This window comes from Hemicordylus capensis, chromosome 10 (genome assembly GCF_027244095.1).
Source record: "Hemicordylus capensis ecotype Gifberg chromosome 10, rHemCap1.1.pri, whole genome shotgun sequence".
Taxonomy (NCBI): Eukaryota; Metazoa; Chordata; class Lepidosauria; order Squamata; family Cordylidae; genus Hemicordylus; species Hemicordylus capensis.
The window spans coordinates 20,762,986-20,783,368 of record NC_069666.1 but is presented as its reverse complement, the minus strand read 5'-3'; the positions used below and the strand labels follow the sequence as shown (position 1 = coordinate 20,783,368).

Genomic DNA, 20,383 nt, shown 5'->3' with positions numbered 1-20,383 from the left:
TCGTTATCCACAGATTCCAAATCTGTGGATTTGCATATCTGTGCTCAGGAAAAAGCACCTGACCTCAGCATACACAGGGTTGGGAGGAAGTGGTTGGGGAAACATGCTGACCTTGCATATTTGCAGGTTGGAGGTGGCCAGAAATGACTGCAGAGGTCATTTCTGGCTGCCATTTTCTACAATGGAGTCACAAAATGGCTCCCATCTTTGTTAAAAAAAAATAGGAGTGGGGGGGGAGCCAATTTTTGGCCAATTTGGGGCCACAGCACGACTCAAGGGGAGCAGCAGAGCAGGTTAAGAAGCTCCTCCCCCCACAAAATTTGACTGACCTAACCCCTGCAGTCCCATAGGTTCTCTTAACTCGATATTCACGGTTTCCATATCCATCCGCGGCTGCAGCCCGGAATGAAACCCCCACGAATATCGAGGTTCACCTGTATGCTTAATGTATATGGGGGATTTTTAAAGTATATAATGAAATGTTTCTGAGAAGTCTATAGGGTATTGTGCATGTGATTTTATACATCTGTCAACTAATTTGCAGATTCCAGTATGAAATCAGGCATTCAGAAATAATGTGACAGCTGTTCTCAGTTGCATGCAACATACATCCCTACTGAATGCAGCTAGTTTTCAGGAGGGAATTTAGTCTGGAATGTGTACAGGAGACTTTAAGAGCACAGGAGTGTCCAGTGTGCTCATCGACTACTGTTAATCTCTTCAGTTATGGCCAAAATGTGTAAATACTGTTAGTACTGTGAGAAAAGGAACATATGCTTATTCTGTGTATTAGTCCAAAGTTTATAATATTTGTCATGCTACAGCACAACGTGATCATTATTTTGTTCAATGTCATGCTTCCTGGAGGTAGAAATCTATTATAATCTAGTTCTCTCTTATGTGGCTTCCCAGCTGAGATTAAATCTACATGTTTAAATTGAACAAAGGGAAATTTATTTCCAAGTAAACATGCGTAGGATTAAACGGAAAGTCTTCTAATTGACATGTAATTGCAGTGTTTTTTATTAGTACTATGTTGTCTGGTTTGTGATATGAGACATCCTACTACCCCAAATCTCAGAGGGTTCTTGTATTCCATCAGACAGCTTGTTTCTGACCATCTTTTGTTTTCAGTCTTTTTAGGACAGGTCATGCAATAGAGTCTTATTGACTCATCATCTCCTCCTTTTCAAGACCTCTTGGGTTCGAGGCCACTTGAGTTTGTTGGGAGCAATAAGCCAGATCCTCCTCTGATGCGCAAGGGAGGAGAGTGCAAGCCCAAGAGGAATACAGGCTAATTCACTGTAATCTAAACCATGGCTTGTTGAACTAAGCCAAAGGCTGCATTCACACATAATGCAGAACCACGGGCCCACCAGACCTGCAGTTTCCCCCACCCCCTGCATGCTGAGCTGTCCGCCTTCCGTCATAATGGGCAGGATCCATACAGCAGGCTGCGAGACTGCAGAGAAGAGGGGGAACTGGCTGTGCGGGCTTCCTTCTGGCATGAAGAACAGTCCAAGCAGCCAGTCTTCCTCCCTCAACTCCAGTAACAGCAAGCGCAGCCTGCAATTCAGAATGTGGATGTACCACAGCCGGCTGCAAACCTCAGGTGAAACTCATTACAGACCAAAGGTTCAAACTGGAGTTTTGGCAGCGGGACTAAGTTGGGGTTGCTTTTTCAATGAGGCCAAAGTTGCATGCATTCAGACATACACGAAATCTAGCTTCTGCCCTATTTAACTCCAGTATCCCATTATGTGCAGATGCGGCCAATATCTTAACAACCCCTCAGCCAAACATGTCTGGTTGTCATTATTCTTGGTCACCAATAGGGGGCTATGCCAGCATGACTAAGCTCTCTCAGTGACTGTGTATAGAGATGATAAATCTTAGAAAGCTGGTTATTGTTGCCCATTGTATTATTGTACTGCTACCAATATTTATTGAATCATTGTGATGTGTTTTAGAAAACCAAAGTAACTCCATTTTACTTAGAATACCAAAGCATCTCCAAATTTGCTTAGAAAACCTAATTCTAACTTAAAGTAAGCCCAACCAAGCTCAGAGACATCACGGCCAATGTCATTATCTCTCTCCACTAAAATGTATCTATGAAACTTGGTTCTCACAAGATTCTCATTGTTCTTTGCTGACAAGTTAATAAAACAGGATGTAACCAAATAAGGAGTGATCACCAGATGAACAATGAATCATTCGCATGCGTACTAGATACTTAGTCCACCATTTTACTGCCACGTATACTATGTCAGCATCATTCAGATTGTCTGTATAAATGTAAGATGCACCTATAACCAATTTGTATTCAATGTGGAGCGTGAGCCCCATTGTCTACCTGCTTCTGCAGAGCATTAAACCAAGCCTCTAATTGATTCCCACTGTGTCTGTTTGATTGGCTTAAGGTGGACCCAGGGACAAACCAGAATTCACATCAATTTGGTGCCGTGACAGTCGGATGTGACTCTGGGTGGACAGTCTGACATGTCACGGGACAGTGAGATCCAGCGTGCCCCACAGCGTTTTGTCTGTGGAGGATTCTCATGGGCCCCGAGACGCGCCAGTCGTTACAACGCGCCACATCTGGGAATCGAGGCAAAAGCCTGAGGGAGAGGCGAGAAATCCAAAGACGTCTTGGTGAGAACCCCAGCCCAAGAAGGGGAAAAGGGGGGGAAGCCCAGGGAGGGGCAATCTTTCATCCTGAGAAGAGGGGAGAAAGCAAATTACCCAAGAGAGGGGCAATTTAAGCCAAAATCCCGAGAGAAGGGTGACTTAAGCCAAAAGCCTGAGGGAGAGGCGGCTGAGTAAAAAATAAATGGCCCAAGCACGAGCAAACTAAGGGGGGGGGACTATGGGGAGTAGAAATAGCAAGTACCTTTAGAATGCGTATTGAAAAATTGGGTGATTCTCACGAGAAGGGGAGGTGCCCTCAGAATGAAAGTTTAAAAACGCCTCTGTGCTCCAAGACAAGGGGTCTGGGGAAATTATTAAAAAGGAAAAGAATGATTGTCTTTTGCTAAAATCATGTTGTCTCTGTGTTCTGTTTCCAAGCTTTGCCCTTGTGTTGCAAACAGTCTGCAAACAGTCTCTGCCACTGTCCTGTTGTAACCAAGCCAAAAGATAACACTATTCTTGCTGCAAAAAGTTTCTCCGAACAAAAGGCTGCCTTTGTTCTCTCCCCCCCCCCTCTCTCCAACTGCTTGCAGTTGGAGAAGAGGAAAGAAAATGGAGTTTTGAAGGAATGCATATGGGAATTGCAGAGAAAAGGAAAGAGGAAAAAAACTATAAGGAGACATGAAAGGGTTTTGGTTGGAAGGTTGTTAAACAAAAAGAAAATTGATTGAAAGGAACCAGTAAGTTGGAAAATATAAGTTGTGGAGAGGTAATGTGGAAGTAATGTGGATTGTTTCTTAAGATGACTGTGATAAGTTTGTTCTATTTAAGCTACTCTCTTAACTGAGTTTATGGCTAACATATTGAAAATGTTATAAAATTCTTTGTGACTCATGGAATTTCTTTTGTTTAATCCCTTGTTCTGTGAAATACACAAGACAACCGTGTGTGTGTGTGTGTGTGTGTGCATGTGCATGTTTCTGAACAGGGAGCCCAAACCTCTGGTTCTGTGTAGGAATTCAACCCTACATCAATCTTATAGCTCATCTCTGTGAAGAGGAGGTTTCTGTTGTATTTATTCCGTTTATTCTGTTGTATTTATTCTGAATGTATTTATTCTAGTGACATGTCTTTTTCTGTAAACTGTTCCAGACCAAACTCGCTCTGACATTGAAGTCCAAAATTCACAGTTATTACACCTCTGCAAAAGTGCTGCTTATGGCATGAGAGCAAGTGCTGCTTATGGCATGAGAGCAAGCTCTAATTCATTCATTCTTATATCAAGTTAATTGTGATATTTCTGCCACTACTGAGTATCATAAGCCTTTATATGTTATATTTACTGATTTCCTTGAGATGGTCTCTTACCTATTTTCCGTGAGCTCAAAACTCTAAACCGAAAGTTTCCCTTTCAAATTCTTGCTCACAACTGAGCTGATCTCTGATGAACAATGACAAGGGGGAAAGAGGTTCTCTGTAAAGCAGTTTGTGTTCCAGCCAGATTAATTGTGGGTGAGAAGGAAAAATGGATTTTAAGATAAATTAGTCTAATTGTATTACTGTCATGTTTTTGCAAAATCTATGCAATATTTCTGCTAGCTGAATTTGATGTAAACTAAGAGTATTGTCAAATGGTCTACGGCTTAAGTTTTAAATTTGTCTCATCCAGCAGCCCTGCTTTGCCTTCACAATAGTTGAACCTTCAAATTACAGAACCCAGATGGAAGATTTGAAGAAATGAGAAATTTTGGTTTTATCACTCCTGCAAGTGGCAGGGAGTTCCAAAGTACCTGTTTGCAATTCACCTTATAAACTTCCCAGCTAAAGGGGATTAGTCTGGGGCAATAGATGGCTGATTCCCTCACACATGACAAAATATCATTTGACTTTGGTGGGGAATCCTAGGGTTTCCATGGCTACTACCTTTGTTCTTAATTCAGCTACTTTACTTCCTTTTGAGCCTACAGAAGACCAAGAACATAATTGCTTGCAAGCTGTGGACTGCATCTATGCCAAGCCATCCTGATCTTAAAGATGAACTGTACACAGATGGAGGCAGCTTCATGTAAGATGGACAACGTAAGCTGGCTATGGAGTAGTGACTGACCATGAAGTTCTGGGGGTGAAATCTCCTTCTCCAGGTATCTCAGCACAGCTTGCAGAGCTCATCACCTTCAAGGTAATTTTTACACAACACATGGGGCCACTTGGAAAGAAAGAAGATTTTAACAGTGGGAAACAAGGAAGTAAAATTTGGGACACAGATATCAGAACTCTAGACTGCTGTTACACTACTAGAAGAGGTTGCAGTCATCCATAGCAGAGGTCACCAGAGGGAAATGACCCAGTGACAAAGCGTAATTGGATGGCAGATATTGCAGCTAAAACCGCTGCTCCTTCTATTCCTGTTTCCAAGCATCTTTGATTCCTGTGCTCACTGTCTTGGCACAACCCCCCCCCCCATTCAGAAAAAGGACATCGACTTTGCATCACAATAGGGGGGCGCATTTAGAAGAGGATGGCTGGTAAAGAACAGCAGATGGATGTGGAATTCTTGCAGAACCAATCCTTTGGTTTTTCCTAGTCAATACAAAGACCCTTTTGTGCCTCTTGGATGTACCCTTTTGCAAAACATGTGGCAACAGCCTGTGTAATTTGTGTAGTAAACAATCCTACTTTACCAAGGTATAGGATCTCACTGGACATGCCAAGTCGGGTAATGCCCAAGTTGTGGGTAGACAGAGGGCAGGGATTGACTTTACCTGTGTGGGCTATCCTTTCCTTGACTTGAGAGGTTGTTTTCGCTTTACAGAAATGTCAAACCCAAACTTGTATCCATCAGTGACTTGTTAATTATTAGGCTAAAGATGGAGAACTGGGACACCACAACTATCTACACGTTACTGACGATGAAGTCAGTTATACTGGATGGAGATTGATTGCCCTGACAAAGGCCTGAAAGTATGATTGTCAGCCAACGTAGCGCAGTGGTTAGAGTGCTGGACTAAGACCGGGGAAACCCGAGTTCAAAAACCTCATTCAGCCATGACACTTGCTGGGTGACACAGAGCCTGCCACTCAAATGATTTGGCCTGCCTCACAGGGTTGTTGTAAAGAGGAAGAACAGGATGCAGAAGAGAATGTGAGATGCCACATGGAAAATGGACTTTGTTAGCAGTGACTATGCTTGACTTGAAAGGCTTTAATGCCTCCTCAAAGCCCCAAACTCACAAGGGGGGGTGAAAAATGTGAATGCCTTTTTCTTTTTGACTTCATTGCTTTGCTTTTGCCCAGGATTGCTGTTTTGTTCTCGTGATCAGACACCAGCCTACAACACAAGCCACCAAGCCTTAAAAGAAGACATCATCCCCTGTTCTGGTCTTCGAAGAAGTGGGGGCCCAGGGAAAGCAGGGAAACAAAAATATAAATTGGAAAAAGAAAAGAAAAATGCCAAAAGACCAAATTGAAAATAGCCTCAGGTTTTATCCATCCTTTGTATTATTTGCCTTGAAAGCTTGATTTTCCTTTTGTGCTGATGGTTGGCACCCAGAGACTTAGTCTCAGGATGCTGTCCCTACATGGCGGGGGAGGGAATTGGCAACTCACTTGCCTGTCTTTCTCTCAAGTAAACAGGTTTGCAACCAACAGTGCCTTGAATTGTCTTTCCAAGAAGGATTGGTCCTTCCCAGATCGAAGGAATACCTGGATCCATTGCCAGAACGTGATCCCAAGGGAGTCTCCACACTGACCCAGGAAAACTAACCATCAGCAGCAGCAGCTACCCGAGGGCAGTGCCTATCTGCATTTCCAGTCCAACCCAATGGTGATAGGACGTTCATCTGCTACCCTGTCTTGTGTTCGAGGAAGAGGGCCCAATGCAAAGTTCATCTTCCTGCTCCTAAGTGTTATAGGAGAAGGATAGACAACAAACGCCTGAAGACTGCCTGATGACAAACAAGCAAGCCAATTTGTTCACTTTTCTCTGGAGTCATACACGTAACAGCATTTCCCCAAGCTGTAAAGCCCTGGAACCATCCTACCTGGGTAAGATACCTTGCCAAAGACACTATTTCAACATTTTGCCAAGGACACTATTTCAGATTGCCCACAAGGCGGGGAGTCAAGGCTCCCAAACACATGAACATTCGAACAACATGGATCAGAGAACATCCAGGATAGCCAAAATCCTGCAACGTCGTACAAGAACATTTGGTTCTCAACTGAAGGACTAAAATATATTTTTCCTTACCAAGGACTTTTAGATTTTGAATTCTAAAGCTCTCCATGGCTTCCTTTTTGGCCATGACAGACTTTAGAGGACACTAAGGAGGGTGGGAGTTGATGATTTGCACCACTTTCTTATATTACTTTCTTGTAGTGACTATGTGTTATCATTATGTTGAAAACCTTGCTATCTCCTGTGCTGTAAGGTCATGGACCTCACATGCTTGCTCTCCAGTCATTTTCTTATTTGTTTCACTTATATATTGTGCCAATCATCTCATTGTTTCAACCAGAGCATTTACCTGCAAGTCTGCACCTATCCCCAAGTTACTGATCCCTTTATGCTCTAAGACATTAAGCTGGCCCAAGCTTTACCTGCAATTTTATAGACACTTGTATTAATCAGTGTGATTGTACATGACTTGTCATTGCTATCGCTTTCCACAAGCTGATAACCCATTAATCACCAGAAGCATCTGGTTCCACAATGCAAGACTGTTATTTATACTTTATTTGGGATAAAGATGGGTTAAAACAATGTTGCTTGCTATAAGTTATATGACTTTATATGTACACCTTGCTGCTATGTGTAAAACTTTTTATCTATATCAAATCATGCCAGATATGGGTCGTTAAGGATATGTATATGATTTATAGAATTATACTAATTATGGTTGTAGCTCTAGGATGTTGTATGCAATGTATCTAGTTTTATTGCCATATGTACAGCCCATTCAGCACCTACTATTTCTGTAATGCTTAAGGCATCCCAAAACCACATATGTCCCAAATCCTTTAGCTACACAAAACACAGAACCATATTTCCAAGATTAGAAGTTTATGTGTCAGAAAAGAACTATTATTAATATTTCCAAACAGTTAGAACTTTCATTTAACTAATATGGAAAGCCTATTGATTGATGGGCAAGGAAGGTAATTCTAGTTATAGCATGTATTTTCTTTGTATTGATAATCAACATGTTGCTGCTTATAATGCATTCCAGCTTTAATTCCAGCTTTGAGCCCCTGGTGGCGCAGTGGTAAAACTGCAGCCCTGTAACCAGAAGGTTACAAGTTCGATCCTGACCAGGGGCTCAAGGTTGACTCAGCCTTCCATCCTTCCGAGGTCGGTAAAATGAGTACCCAGAAATGTTGGGGGCAATATGTTAAATCATTGTAAACCGCTTAGAGAGCTCTGGCTATAGAGCGGTATATAAATGTAAGTGCTATTGCTATTGCTATTAATCCAAATGTTTATGAGAACCTTTAAACCTTGCCATAATGTAAGACCCATATATACGGCTATACCTTCACAAGCCCATATATCCTGAAGATTCAGGATGATCCAGTTGTTTCAGGGGGGAATTGATGTGTTTTAGAAAACCAAAGTAACTCCATTTTACTTAGAATACCAAAGCATCTCCAAATTTGCTTAGAAAACCTAATTCTAACTTAAAGTAAGCCCAGCCAAGCTCAGAGACATCACGGCCAATGTCATTATCTCTCTCCACTAAAATGTATCTATGAAACTTGGTTCTCACAAGATTCTCATTGTTCTTTGCTGACAAGTTAATAAAACAGGATGTAACCAAATAAGGAGTGATCACCAGATGAACAATGAATCATTCGCATGTGTACTAGAAACTTAGTCCACCATTTTACTGCCACGTATACTATGTCAGCATCATTCAGATTGTCTGTATAAATGTAAGATGCACCTACAACCAATTTGTATTCAATGTGGAGCGTGAGCCCCATTGTCTACCTGCTTCTGCAGAGCATTAAACCAAGCCTCTAATTGATTCCCACTGTGTCTGTTTGATTGGCTTAAGGCGGACCCAGGGACGAACCAGAATTCACATCAATTGTACACATGTTAATTGTTTGAGTCCTGAAACACTGAAGAGGACCTGGGTGGGTTGAACCTGATGTACGAAAGGACAACAAAAGAACCCACATTTACTAAACACTCTCTTTTATTTATTTACTTTATTTATTCATTTGATTTATATACCACCTCTCCAAAAATGGCTCAGGGTGGTTTACAACAAATAAAAACAATTAAAATAAATTAACAGTCAGAATCAAAATTAAATCAATTAAACAATTAACATCATGTAAACATTAAAATCATTAAGATTAAAATAATTAAAAACCAGCATTAAAAATTTAAACCATAAATCTAATTAAAAGTCTAGGTCAGGCTTCCCCAAACTGCGGCCCTCCAGATGTTGCTGAACTACAACTCCCAGCATCCCTAGACACAATTTTATGTGGCTGGGTATGCTGGAAGTTGTAGTTCAGCAACATCTGGAGGGCCGCAGTTTGGGGAAGCCTGGTCTAGGTGAATAAAACCAGTGCCTTTTTTAAAGTTGCAAAAGATGGAGAGGCTCTTATTTCAACACTAGTATGTGTAAGCCCGTTGTAATAACGGGCTCTAGTGGGGGGGGGGGCGGTTCCCACTGCCGCCTCACCCGCCTCGGGCGCACTCCTTGGGCCGACACCTCCGCCGCCGCCTCGGGCGCTCTCTCCGCCCGCCGTTTCTTGTGGCGGCGGCCGCCGCCATCGGAGCCAGTCGCCCCGCCACGGCCACCGCCTCCTTGGCCCGCACTCCTTTGGCCTGCACTCCTTTGGCCGAGGCCGCGGCTCCGCCGCGGCCTCGGCCGCACTCTCCGCCCGCTGCTTCTGCTCCTTCTGGTCTCCCGTGGCGGCGGCCGCCGCCATCGGGGCCAGTCGCCCACCGGCGGCCGGGTCCAACATGGCCGCCCATCTCCGCGCATGCCCAGAACGGGCGAAAAAGACACGGGCGGCACGGACGCATGCCCAAGGCTTTTATGGGTAAGGATTCCAAAATTCCAGCATTCAGCGCCTTCCAACATTCAGTGCATTCCAAAAACCAGGGCAGCAACGGAGAAGGCCCTTTCCCAAGCAGCCACCAAACGAGTTGGCAGCAACTGCAGACGAACCACTCCAGATGATCTGAACAGGTGGTGGGGCTCATGGTGAAGATAACGTTCTCTTAAATACCCAGGGCCTAAGCTGTTTAGGGCTTCATAGGTAATAACCAGCACCTTGGAAGCTCTTCTCATGATTGGTGAGAAGAGCTTCTTCTGGGTCTGTGGGGAGAGCGGGCTTAGCCCGCTCTCCCCACAGCTGAGCAGCCGCTCGTGGCTGGATTGGCCGCCCACACAGCTGCCGGCTCCATCACGGAGCCGGTGGGGGCTGCGGGGATCAGGGGCTGTGCGGCCCACGGAAGTTCCAGGATGCCCCGTGCGAGTGCGTGGAGCATCCTGGAGAGACCCCCGACCGGAAGGCTGCAAGCAGCCTCCCGGGCTCGGGGGTCTCTCCAGGATGCTCCGTGCACTCGCACGTGTGTCACCGCACGCCGTGACGACCCATGAGCAAAAAAATGGGGTGAATTGAGCACCCTGTTGGTTAACCTCATTTAAGGGGAAGGGGAATTAGGTAGGCTAGACACCTTGAGAGCACCGGGCTCGCCTGCGGGCCCAGTGGCTCCCACGATCCCTGGAAAGCAGGCAAAACTCCATTAGCCCACTTTCCAGGGATTGTGGGAATAGCCTCTGTATTTGGCCCGGAAGCGAATTGGCAGCCAGTGTTGTTATTTCAACACAGGAGTGATATGGTCTCTCCTAGATGATCCAGAGACCAGCCTGGCCACTGCATTCTGGACCATCTGCAGTTTCTGGACTACGTATAAAGGCAGCCCCACATAGAGCGCATTGCAGTAATGCAGCCTAGAGGTTGCCAGCATATTTACCCTTGTTTTGAGGTCATTCATCTCAAGAAACGGACACAGCTGGTGTATCAGCCAAAGCTGATAAAAAGTACTCCGGCAACCACCTCAACCTGGAACACCAGGGAGAGGTTTGGATCCAGAAGCACCCCCAGACTGCAAAGCTGTTCCTTCTGAGAGAGTGTGACCGCATCCAGAACTGGCAGATAAATATTGTCTCCCGAGTTCCGACCCTGCACCATAAGTACCTCCGTATTATCTGGATTCAGTCTCAGCTTGTTATCCCTCATCCAGCCCACTGCTGCCTCCAGGCAAGCATTTAGAGTGGTTATGCCTTCTCCTGATGAGGTTGACATGGAGAAGTAGATTTGGGTATCATCAGCATACTGATAACATCCTGCACCAAATCTCCTGATGATCTCTCCCAGTGGTTTCATGTAGATGTTCAGATTTGGAAGAACAACAGTCTCCAATCGACACCATCTGGAATCTGCCCATGAGGTAGGAGCGGAACCACTGCAAAACAGTGCCTCCCACCCCCAATCCCTTCAGATGTTCCAGAAGGATACTGTGGTCGAGAGTACTGAAAGCTGCTGAGAGATCCAAAAGAACCAACAGAGTCACACTCCCTCTGTCAATTCCCAATTGGAGATCATCCATCTGGCTGACCAAGGCAGTCTCCGCTCCATAGCCCACCTGAAAGCCGGTCTAGATAATCAGTTTCCTCCAAGACCGCCTGGAGCTGGGTGGCCACCACCTTCTCAATCACCTTGCCCAGCCATAGAAGGTTGGATACAATCCTGTAGTTGCTTAACTCTGAGGGATCTAAGGCAGGCTTCTTCGGAAGCAGTCTAATTACTGCCTCCTTCAGACAAGGGGGCATCCTGCCCTCCCTCAGAGAAGCATTTATAATCTCTACCAGGCCCTCTACAGCAGCCTCCCTGCCAGATAGTATAATAAGCCATGTAGGGCAAGAATCAAGAGGACAGGTGGTAGGCCACACCATTCCAAGCAACTTGTCCAAACATTCTCAGGAGTCACAAACTGAAATTGATCCAGGGTCATCACATCAGAGGAGCTGCTGGACATCTCGGCATCCAACTCTGTAACAAGCAAAAGCTATTGCAACTGTGGAATCTGGGAGTTGTAGTCAACAACATCTGGAAATCTCTGTTAGAGGGAACACTGAACAGAAACACCCCATATTGAACTTACATTAATATTAAGGAGCGGGGATGCATGCCCAATGTGTCCCCTGGACTGTCGCCCAAACCAATTACATCAGAAACTATCAGAGGGACTCCTGACATGGGGCCAGGATAAGAACTACCCCAATGGAGTGCATTTCTGGCGTTTATTTTCTTTTTGCCCGTCCAGTTGACTGATAGTGGGAATGGGACAGAAACTATCCCACCTAGAGATGTGAAGGCCTGGGAGAAAATGTGGGGGTAGGGGGAGAAATTTTCCTAAGTTTTTTTGGTGTGTGTTTTTTCAATGGGTTTTTCCAGTTTCCCCCTAGGCTTTCATATCTGTAACCCCACCACAGAGAGTTCATTCATTTCTGAGTTTGTTTCGTACATTTTCATATATTTTTAAACAACATAAATGTCATAACTGCTGAGGGGTCATTCTTTTTTATATATTGTATACCAGAGTACAGGTAAAAATATGACAACAAGGGCACAGCTGGGAGTGCAGTGGTTTACGTGTCGATGTGCATTTATGCAGCTGAGGGTAGGAATTTACCCCATAACTCAGGATGAGGGTTTAAAACAAGGATTGTGCCAAAGTCTGCTCAAACCCTTAACTGTACTATTTTGTTGAATTCATTGGGTTGGGAAACCAATGTATAAAGGACAAAACTTTGCTTGCTTGTTACTAATATATTTTCTATCTTTACATTAGCTTTGGTGGCAAGATCACTAGCATCAACTTTACACTGACTGAGGAATCCCCCCTACCCCCATCAACACAAAGAAAAGATGAATACTCTTAGGTAGGTTGTTCTTTACCACGTCCCTTCAGAAAAACAAACTTCTCCAAGGAGTTATTCTCACATGGCTCATGCTGAATGTTGAGCGAAGCCACTTTGAATCACACTCGCGGCATTGAGGGAAGCAGCCCCTTGCCTCTGCTCTTGGGTTTTGTTTTGATGCAAGTTCACAAGGCATCTCTATATGTTTTCCTTCTAGCCAATGGGGAGTGGGGAGAGAGAGAGCTTTCTAAAGAGCTATATCTGCATTTCTAAAGAGAGTATCCCTCTTATGCTAATGATTCTAAATCAGTGCCTCTGCGGCATTTTCAAAAAAACATAGCGTAAAACCAGCATTTTAAAAACCTGGAAATACACAGAGATAAGCTTGAATTCTCAAGACAAAGCCCAATTTGTGTGTGGAGTGGGTCCAAGGATCTCAAAGGGACTCTGGGGTTAATTTTGGAAGGGAATTCTGGGTAAGTGAATGCACACACTCTCTTCTGAAGGAGATTCTGGGTAGCAGCCCTATCTGTAAAGGCTCCAGGTAGACGTTTTACTCCTGAGGTCCTCTCCCTGCCATGTTTGTTTAAAAGCAAACATTTTGTTACTAATGACTCAATGTTCAGTTGTAGATAATTGTGTGATTAACAGTCCTTGATAGCACATAGCCATAAAATTGCTTGTAACATATTTTCCACCTCTTCCTGGATTCCTTTATTCAAACGTGCCACCTTTTCACTTGTTACGTTCAGTGTATTGCTCAATTTTTATTTATTTTTTGCTTCAGAAATGTTGCGAGTGTTTCAGCATTCCAGCTTTACTACTATATGCCTACAGCCAGTGTTTTGGTTGGGAAACCTTGCACATGCAACCCTAATCAACAAACTGTCTGGCTGCTGTGATATATACACTTTCTATCACCCATATTTGTTTGTTTTTCTTCGTCCATCTTCTCTCCCATATCTCTGGCCGCTCTCCCCCATGTGCTAGAGGCAATGCTTATAGCCCAATTCATGCACATTTACTTAGAAGTAAGTTCTGTGTAGTAAACCTTTGATCCTCTGGCTAAGTCCACATATCTGCTTCCTCCCGTGGAAGAGTTTTGATTTTTTTAAAAAAAAGCTAAGCAGAAGGAATCAGACTGGCACAGAGAGGCACAATGGCAACATAAAACTTCAGAACAATCACTATAGCATCCCTGTTTCCAGCAACAGTACAATATAATCACCATTCTGACATGTTGGCACCAAATGTCCATAACAGCAGGGCAGTTCATCAGTTGCAATTCTACAGCATCTCCTCAGTGTGGAGGGAGCATGGAGCCCTGATTCATCACACGAGTGATATCACAGCAGTGTCTAGATAGTTGCCCCTGTACATGACGTTGCAGTGACATTGCAGCAGCATCCATGAGATAGTTGCCTCCAATAAAAAATGAGGAAGCAATGTCATTGCACTGGCCTAATTACTGGCAATTGATGTTCCCAGGGACATAATGGGTGCAAACAACTACCCTGTTCCCGTACATATCAGTACCAAAAAGTAACCAGAAAAGATATGACATGCGCGAATAAGTCCCTAAGAACATGTCCCACTTCACACAATCACACTTTGCATGAAGCATACTTATTGAGGTCATTCATTCATACAATCAAAAACTGTGTTTTACCTGGGTTTGGCTGCTGTGTGTACTCCCAATTTCCGGTTGTGTAGAAACAAGGTAAGAGGGAAACCTGAGCAGAAGTGAGTGTGGAAGCAAGGCAGGAGGAAAAGCTACCCAGCTGGGTTTGTCAGGTGATCAATCTCCTAACCTCTGACCTTGTTTATATCAAACACACAATTGAAAATTGGGAGAGTTCATCCAGCTCCCTAATTAGGTTCGGAGGCTTCTGCTACCCTAATATCAGTAGTGAGAACAGCCCTATTACCAGAGCCCTATAGCGGCTCAATTCTGGCCCTCCTCTCTAATATCCCTGTGTTCCTCCTCTGGGGGTAAAACTCCTTGGGCCATTCCCACACTGGCCTCAGGAAATGCCACTGGTATGGAAAAAACAGCACAACCAAGTGCTGGCTCAGCTGACAGGCCCCTTTGCTGCTGCTTCAGTGGCTTCCTGGGCTATGGGGGAGCAAATCATGAGATAGATGACAAGTTTAGAGGAAAAGCAAGGGACACCCGTCTTTCCCAAGCCTCTCTTTCCCCTTCCTTTTCTTAGGTGCGGTGACTCCTTTTTAAGTCTGAGTATGTGGGGGGAAGTTTATGCCAATGGGAAGTCTGACATCCTATGTTTGCATTTTCAGGTGACAATGTCTGCTCACTGTGACTATACCTTGTGACATCCCAAAGAAATGCATGGAGACTCTTGCATGTTAGTTACAGCTAGGCACACCAGCAGATCTACATGGTACACCAGCACAGGGGACTCCCATTGTATCCTAAAGCACACCAGCCAGTGCAGATGTGGCATAGCTTTACTCCTTTGGTAAGTAAATGAGCATGTTTTACATATAATGTGGTCATCCATACAATCAAAAACTGGATAGGACAAGTGTCCTACCCAGGTTTGGGAGCTGTGTGTGCTGCCAATTTTTGGTTGTGGGGGAGCAAACAACTAGGGAGGAGGAAGAAGCGATTGTGTGGAATCAAGGTTGGAGAAAAAGTTGGATAGGACAACGCAGTCCTATCCATCTTTCATACCCAGCATTTGATCATGTAGAAGGAAAAGTTATCCTACCCAGAAGGGATGCAGTTATAATAGAGCAGATGGGTTCAAAGAACCCGGGCCACCCAACTCCTGGGTAGGGATGTGCACAGAACCAGTTTGGAGGCCCTTTATGAGCCTCCAAACCAGTTCAATCGGTCGGCGGTTCTGCCAGTTCAAAGGCGGTGTGTGTGGGGGCACTGTCTGCTTAGGTGACCTGGCGCCCCCGGCACTTTCGGGTAAAGAAGGCACAGGGCGGCAGGGAGGTACGCTGCTGCCCCCCCCATGGGGACTTTAAAAACAGAGTGCCAGCGGGGGGAAAGCGGAGGGAGGGGTAAGTGCAGCCTCCCCTACCCATAAAGCTATCCCCCGCGCTGCCTTCAAACCAGTCCCTGCAGGTTCTGTGCACATCCCTACTCCTGGGAGTTGCCTTCTTCAGCTCCCCCACCCCAGCCAATTCCCAGCCAGCCTTTTGCTGGCTGGGTGCATGTATTTTCCAATCTCTCCCTCCAGCAAGGGAGAGAAAGGGCGGATGCAGGGAAAGCAAATTCTGGTGGGGAATGAGCCCCGGAGGGCCTCATTTGGTGGCTACACAGGAACAGGCCTTCTCTGTTGCTGCCCCAAGACTCTGGAATGCGCTCCATGCTGAAATAAGAGCCTCCCCATCTCTGACAACTTTTAAAAGTCTTTAAAAACACATTTATTCACCCAAGCTTCTTAACCAGACTTGTGGTTTTAAATTGTTTTAAGGTTTTAATTTCTGTTTTAATTTATTATATTTTGTTGTAAACTGCCTAGAGATGGAAGTTTGGGGTGGTGTACTAATATATGATACGATACAATACAATACAATACGATACGATACAATACAATACAATACAATACAATATCTCAAGTCTGTTGTCATAACTGTTCTAAGCCCCCACCCCCATTGCAAATAGCTGATCTGTCATGGTCTTTTCTGATATAGCATCAGTTGGTTCTTTCTAACAGCATCTCTTTTACATACTTTAGTGTTTCTCAACCACCAGTCCGTGGACCATTGCCAGTCCACAAAGCGTTGGGTACTGGTTCATGAGGCATTACTAATAAAAATCACCCCCCCCAAAAAAAACACCAATTTTGGGCTGGCAGGGGCCACCGGGAGCTCATTTCCAGGCAGCCCTCGCTGCTGGATAACGTTCATTTCACTTCCTCGAAATGAACATTATCCAGCAGCGAGGGCTGCCTGGAAATGAGCTCCAGAGAGCTGCCCAAAATGGTTGGGGGGGTGCCTGGGGTTGGGGGCAAGGGGAGCGACCCCCTTACTAACTGCTGGTCCAGGAAACTGCGCTTGAATAATGTATCGGTCCATGACTCCAAAAACATTGAGAAACACTGCTTTAGAAGATTGAGGCATTAGGTATTGGTGATAATATCTAAAGAATGATTGCTGGTGGAGATAACTTGTCTTGCATAGCACATGCATTTAGCAAGATTTATGAAGAAGAACAAATAGAGACAGGCTATAGGGTTAGTAATACTTGTTTTTTAAGCAAGTATTGAAGTTCTAGAGTAATTAGTTTGCTGAGTGTTCCTGGAAATATAGTTACAAAAAACATTCCCAGTTATAGCATGGGTCAAACTGGCCAAAATGCCTTTGTACTCATGCCAAACATAAAATCCATGGCTGCTACACTCACTGCAGTGAGATATCAGGGTGCTTCAGGAGCCCAGAGGGCTTTCCAACATCCATATCTCATATGCTTTCTGGGAAGGAGGTGGAGGGAAGCAGATTCACAGGAGTCAAATTGGTATCTGAAAGGTAAACCATTGGACCTGATCTGTAGTTTGTCCATCTCAAACAGAAAATTTTCTGTTTTTTTGCGAACAAGATCTCTTGTATTCAGGCCGACTTGGACTCCACTATTTTTGCAGGGTCTATGGAGGAGGTGTCCAGCAATCCCTCTTGCAGTATTAGATTGGATCAGTTTTAATCTGTGACTCCTGAGGATGTGGACAAGCTGCTTGGGGTGGTGCGGCCCACCACCTGTTCTCTGGATTCTTGCCCAACTTGGCTGCTTCTCTTGGTGGTGCGGCCCACCACCTGTTGGGCGGTGCAGCCCACCAACTTGGCAGTGCGGCCCACCACCTGTTCTCCAGATCCTTGCTCAACTTGGCTGCTTCTCTCTAGAAGGGATATTGTTGAAGATGGCCTAGTTAATATCATAAATGTATCGCTGAGGGAGGGTAGAAAGCCCCCTTGTTTGAAGGAGGCATTGTTTAGTCCACTCCTAAAGAAGCCTTTTCTGGATCCCTTAGCGATGGACAGTTACAGGCCAATCTCCAATCTCCCTTGGTTGGGCAAGGTGATTGAGAGGGTGGTGGCCGACTAGCTCCAGGCAGTCTTGGAGGAAACTGATTATCTAGACCCATTTCAAACTGGCTTTAGGGCTGGCTATGGGTTTGAGACAGCCTTGGTCGGCCTGATGGATGACTTTTACCAGGGAATCGACAGAGGGAGTATGACTCTGCTGGTTCCTCTGGATCTCTAGGCGGCGTTCGATACCATCGACCATGGTATCCTTTTGGATTGCCTGGGGGAGTTGGGGATAGGGGGCACTGCTTTGCAGTGGTTCTGCTCCTATCTCTCAGGTAGATTCCAGATGGTGGAGCTTGGTGACAGTTACTCCTCAAAACGGGAGCTGTTATATGGAGTTCCCCAGGACTCCATTCTGTCACCAATGCTTTTTAATATCTAAAACCATGAATCTAACAAAAAGCCTGGGCGAATAAATGGGTCTTCAGTGCCTTTTAAAAAGTTGCCAGAGAAGGAGAGGCTCTTATTTCAACAGGGAGCGCATTCCAGAGTCCAGGGGCAGCAACGGAGAAGGCCCATTCCTGAGTTGCCACCAAACAAGTTGGCAGCAACTGCAGACGAACCTCTCCAGATGATCTGAACAGGCGGTGGGGCTCATGGTGAGGAAGACGTTCTCTTAAATACCCAGGGCCTAAGCTGTTTAGGGCTTTATAGGTAACTAGCTGATCCGGCGCAGAGCACCTGTGCTCCTAGTTCGCTGCTGCCGCTTTCTCCCCCCACCCCCACTTTTTTGCCTGCCCGCCATCTTCTTCTTCTTACCTGCCTGACACTCCATCTTCTTCTTTTGTGCCACCTGCCCTGCAACCACTGCTATTTTCTGGCTGCCCGCCAGCCAGCCGGCTGCCTACTGCCCGCCTGCCGCCTGGTCGTGGCCACTCACCTGCCGCCTGTTCGCAGCCACCTGCCTGCTGCCCAGTTGCGGCTGCCCGCCTGCCATTTTCTTTGGCCAGCCACCACTGCCATGGCCGCCATTTTCTTTGCTTCTACCCATTCCGTGACTATCCGGCAGCTCTCTGAACTCTTGCAAGAGTTGCCACACATGGGATTAGCCATGGGTACATCTTAGAGAATTAAATATATAGATAACCAGCACCTTGTATTTTGCCCAGAAAATATTAACATGAAAAGAGCCTTGCTGGATCAGGCCCAAGGCCCATCTATTCCAGCACCCAGTTTCCCATAGTGGCGCACCAGATGTCTCAAGGAAGCCTACAACCAGGAGATGAAGGCCTGCCTCTCTCCTGCCATTGCTCCCTTGCAACTGGTATTCAAAGGCATCCTGCCTCTAGTACTTGCTCTTTTTAGAGACAATTCTTATGGTTCCAGTTCTTTGCTGCAGTATTGAACTAAGACCATGTGCAGCTGCTGTATAGATGTACTGCCAATGAAAGCATGTGGGTGGATCACATTATTTAATGCTGGAGTTGAATCAGCATGAAAGCACATATTAGCACAACCTTTGATTAGGTAAGGGGAGACGTTGGACCTCCTAGGCCTAAGAAGCCATATGACTAACTTCTATGTTGACCATTTCTTTTTGGAACAGTTTCTCTTCAGAACAGTTCTCTGATCAGGAAAAAAAAATTGTTAATGCAAGTTTTGTCTAGTTTGACCATTACATTTAACTTTGATATGCAACTTGCTACTCCATGCTGTAGCAAGTTATTTGTTCTAGACATGGAATTGCCAATGTACACATAGAGATCTGGGGCGTGATCTGTTGAATACATTAGAATGGAGACGCCTGTTTTTAAGTCTTAGGAGATGCCTAAGTGGCCTGGAGACAAGGTGGTGGACACATCGGATCCCGCCGAGAAAAAGAAAAAGACGTCAGCATCAGAGGCTACTCCATCTTAGACTTCGGCACAAGAACTGGTTTTAGGATCGATATCAAGACCGTTGACACCGACCATGAGGACACACAGACAATTGACACTGAAGCAGCCAGCTTCCATACCAGATTCAACATTGGAAGATTCATCCTTGGTATCGACGAGTGCCGCCCATGTACACACTTCGACATCGAGGGGTCATATGGTAGCAGCTTCGACGTTGACACAAGTGTTATTGGCTGGACCTCTCTCGGCATTGAGTACGTCGATACTGAGGTTGTGATCTCTGCCAGTGCCTAGGTCGGCACTGATATTGAGGGCGGTTTCTTTGTCACTTATGGCGACACCGTTTAAATTCCCATTGATGCCAAAGGTAAAGCAGTTGACCTCAACATTGAACACCCCAATACAGTGACGCCTTATTGCCGAGTGCCGGTTACTTTTGAGGTTGAGGAGGAGAACTCACCTGGTGTTGAGGAGTCAAACACATTGGACCCCAACACAGCACAATCCTTGCTATCTATGTTGGACTCCAACACTACTACCCCTTCAACATTTAGGAGGGTTTCACATTCGGATGAGTGCCTCCAGTTCCCTGCCTCCAGATACTACCTTTTCAACAGCAACTCTTCGAAATCAAGAAGTGCCCTATGCATTAACAGTGGAACAACCACTTCGACTAGCTGGCACACGTGTGGATTCTCTCACAGCATTTCAACTGCTGTGCAAGTGAGTATCTTCGGTCAGTCTTCCCCAAGATTGGCTTACAACTATGATGAAGACAGGTCATGGAGATCTTCAGGGTTTAATAAATATAATCTTCTGGCCAGAGCTTACTCTCAAACTCTTCCAGTGTGTACAGTGGCTGGGGGGTGGGATTCCTCCACTCTAGCACCAGACAAGATGGTG

General features: G+C 45.3%; 1 protein-coding gene across 14 annotated transcripts in view; it reads left to right on the top strand.

Annotated features, from left to right (window-relative positions):
• The window catches only part of NRG4 (neuregulin 4), a 121,392-nt gene that overhangs the window by 47,365 nt on the left and 53,644 nt on the right, over positions 1-20,383 (top strand). For 9 of the 14 annotated variants that reach the window (XM_053271967.1, XM_053271966.1, XM_053271963.1 and 6 more), the window contains 3 exons: positions 2,424-2,655; positions 12,515-12,605; positions 14,883-15,064. The gene's annotated coding sequence lies outside the window, so the exon portion shown is untranslated. Of the gene's footprint in view, positions 1-2,423; positions 2,656-9,675; positions 9,694-12,514; positions 12,606-14,882; positions 15,065-20,383 lie in introns of those variants that run through there. The other 5 variants (XM_053271971.1, XM_053271968.1, XM_053271969.1 and 2 more) reach the window with 2 other exon arrangements.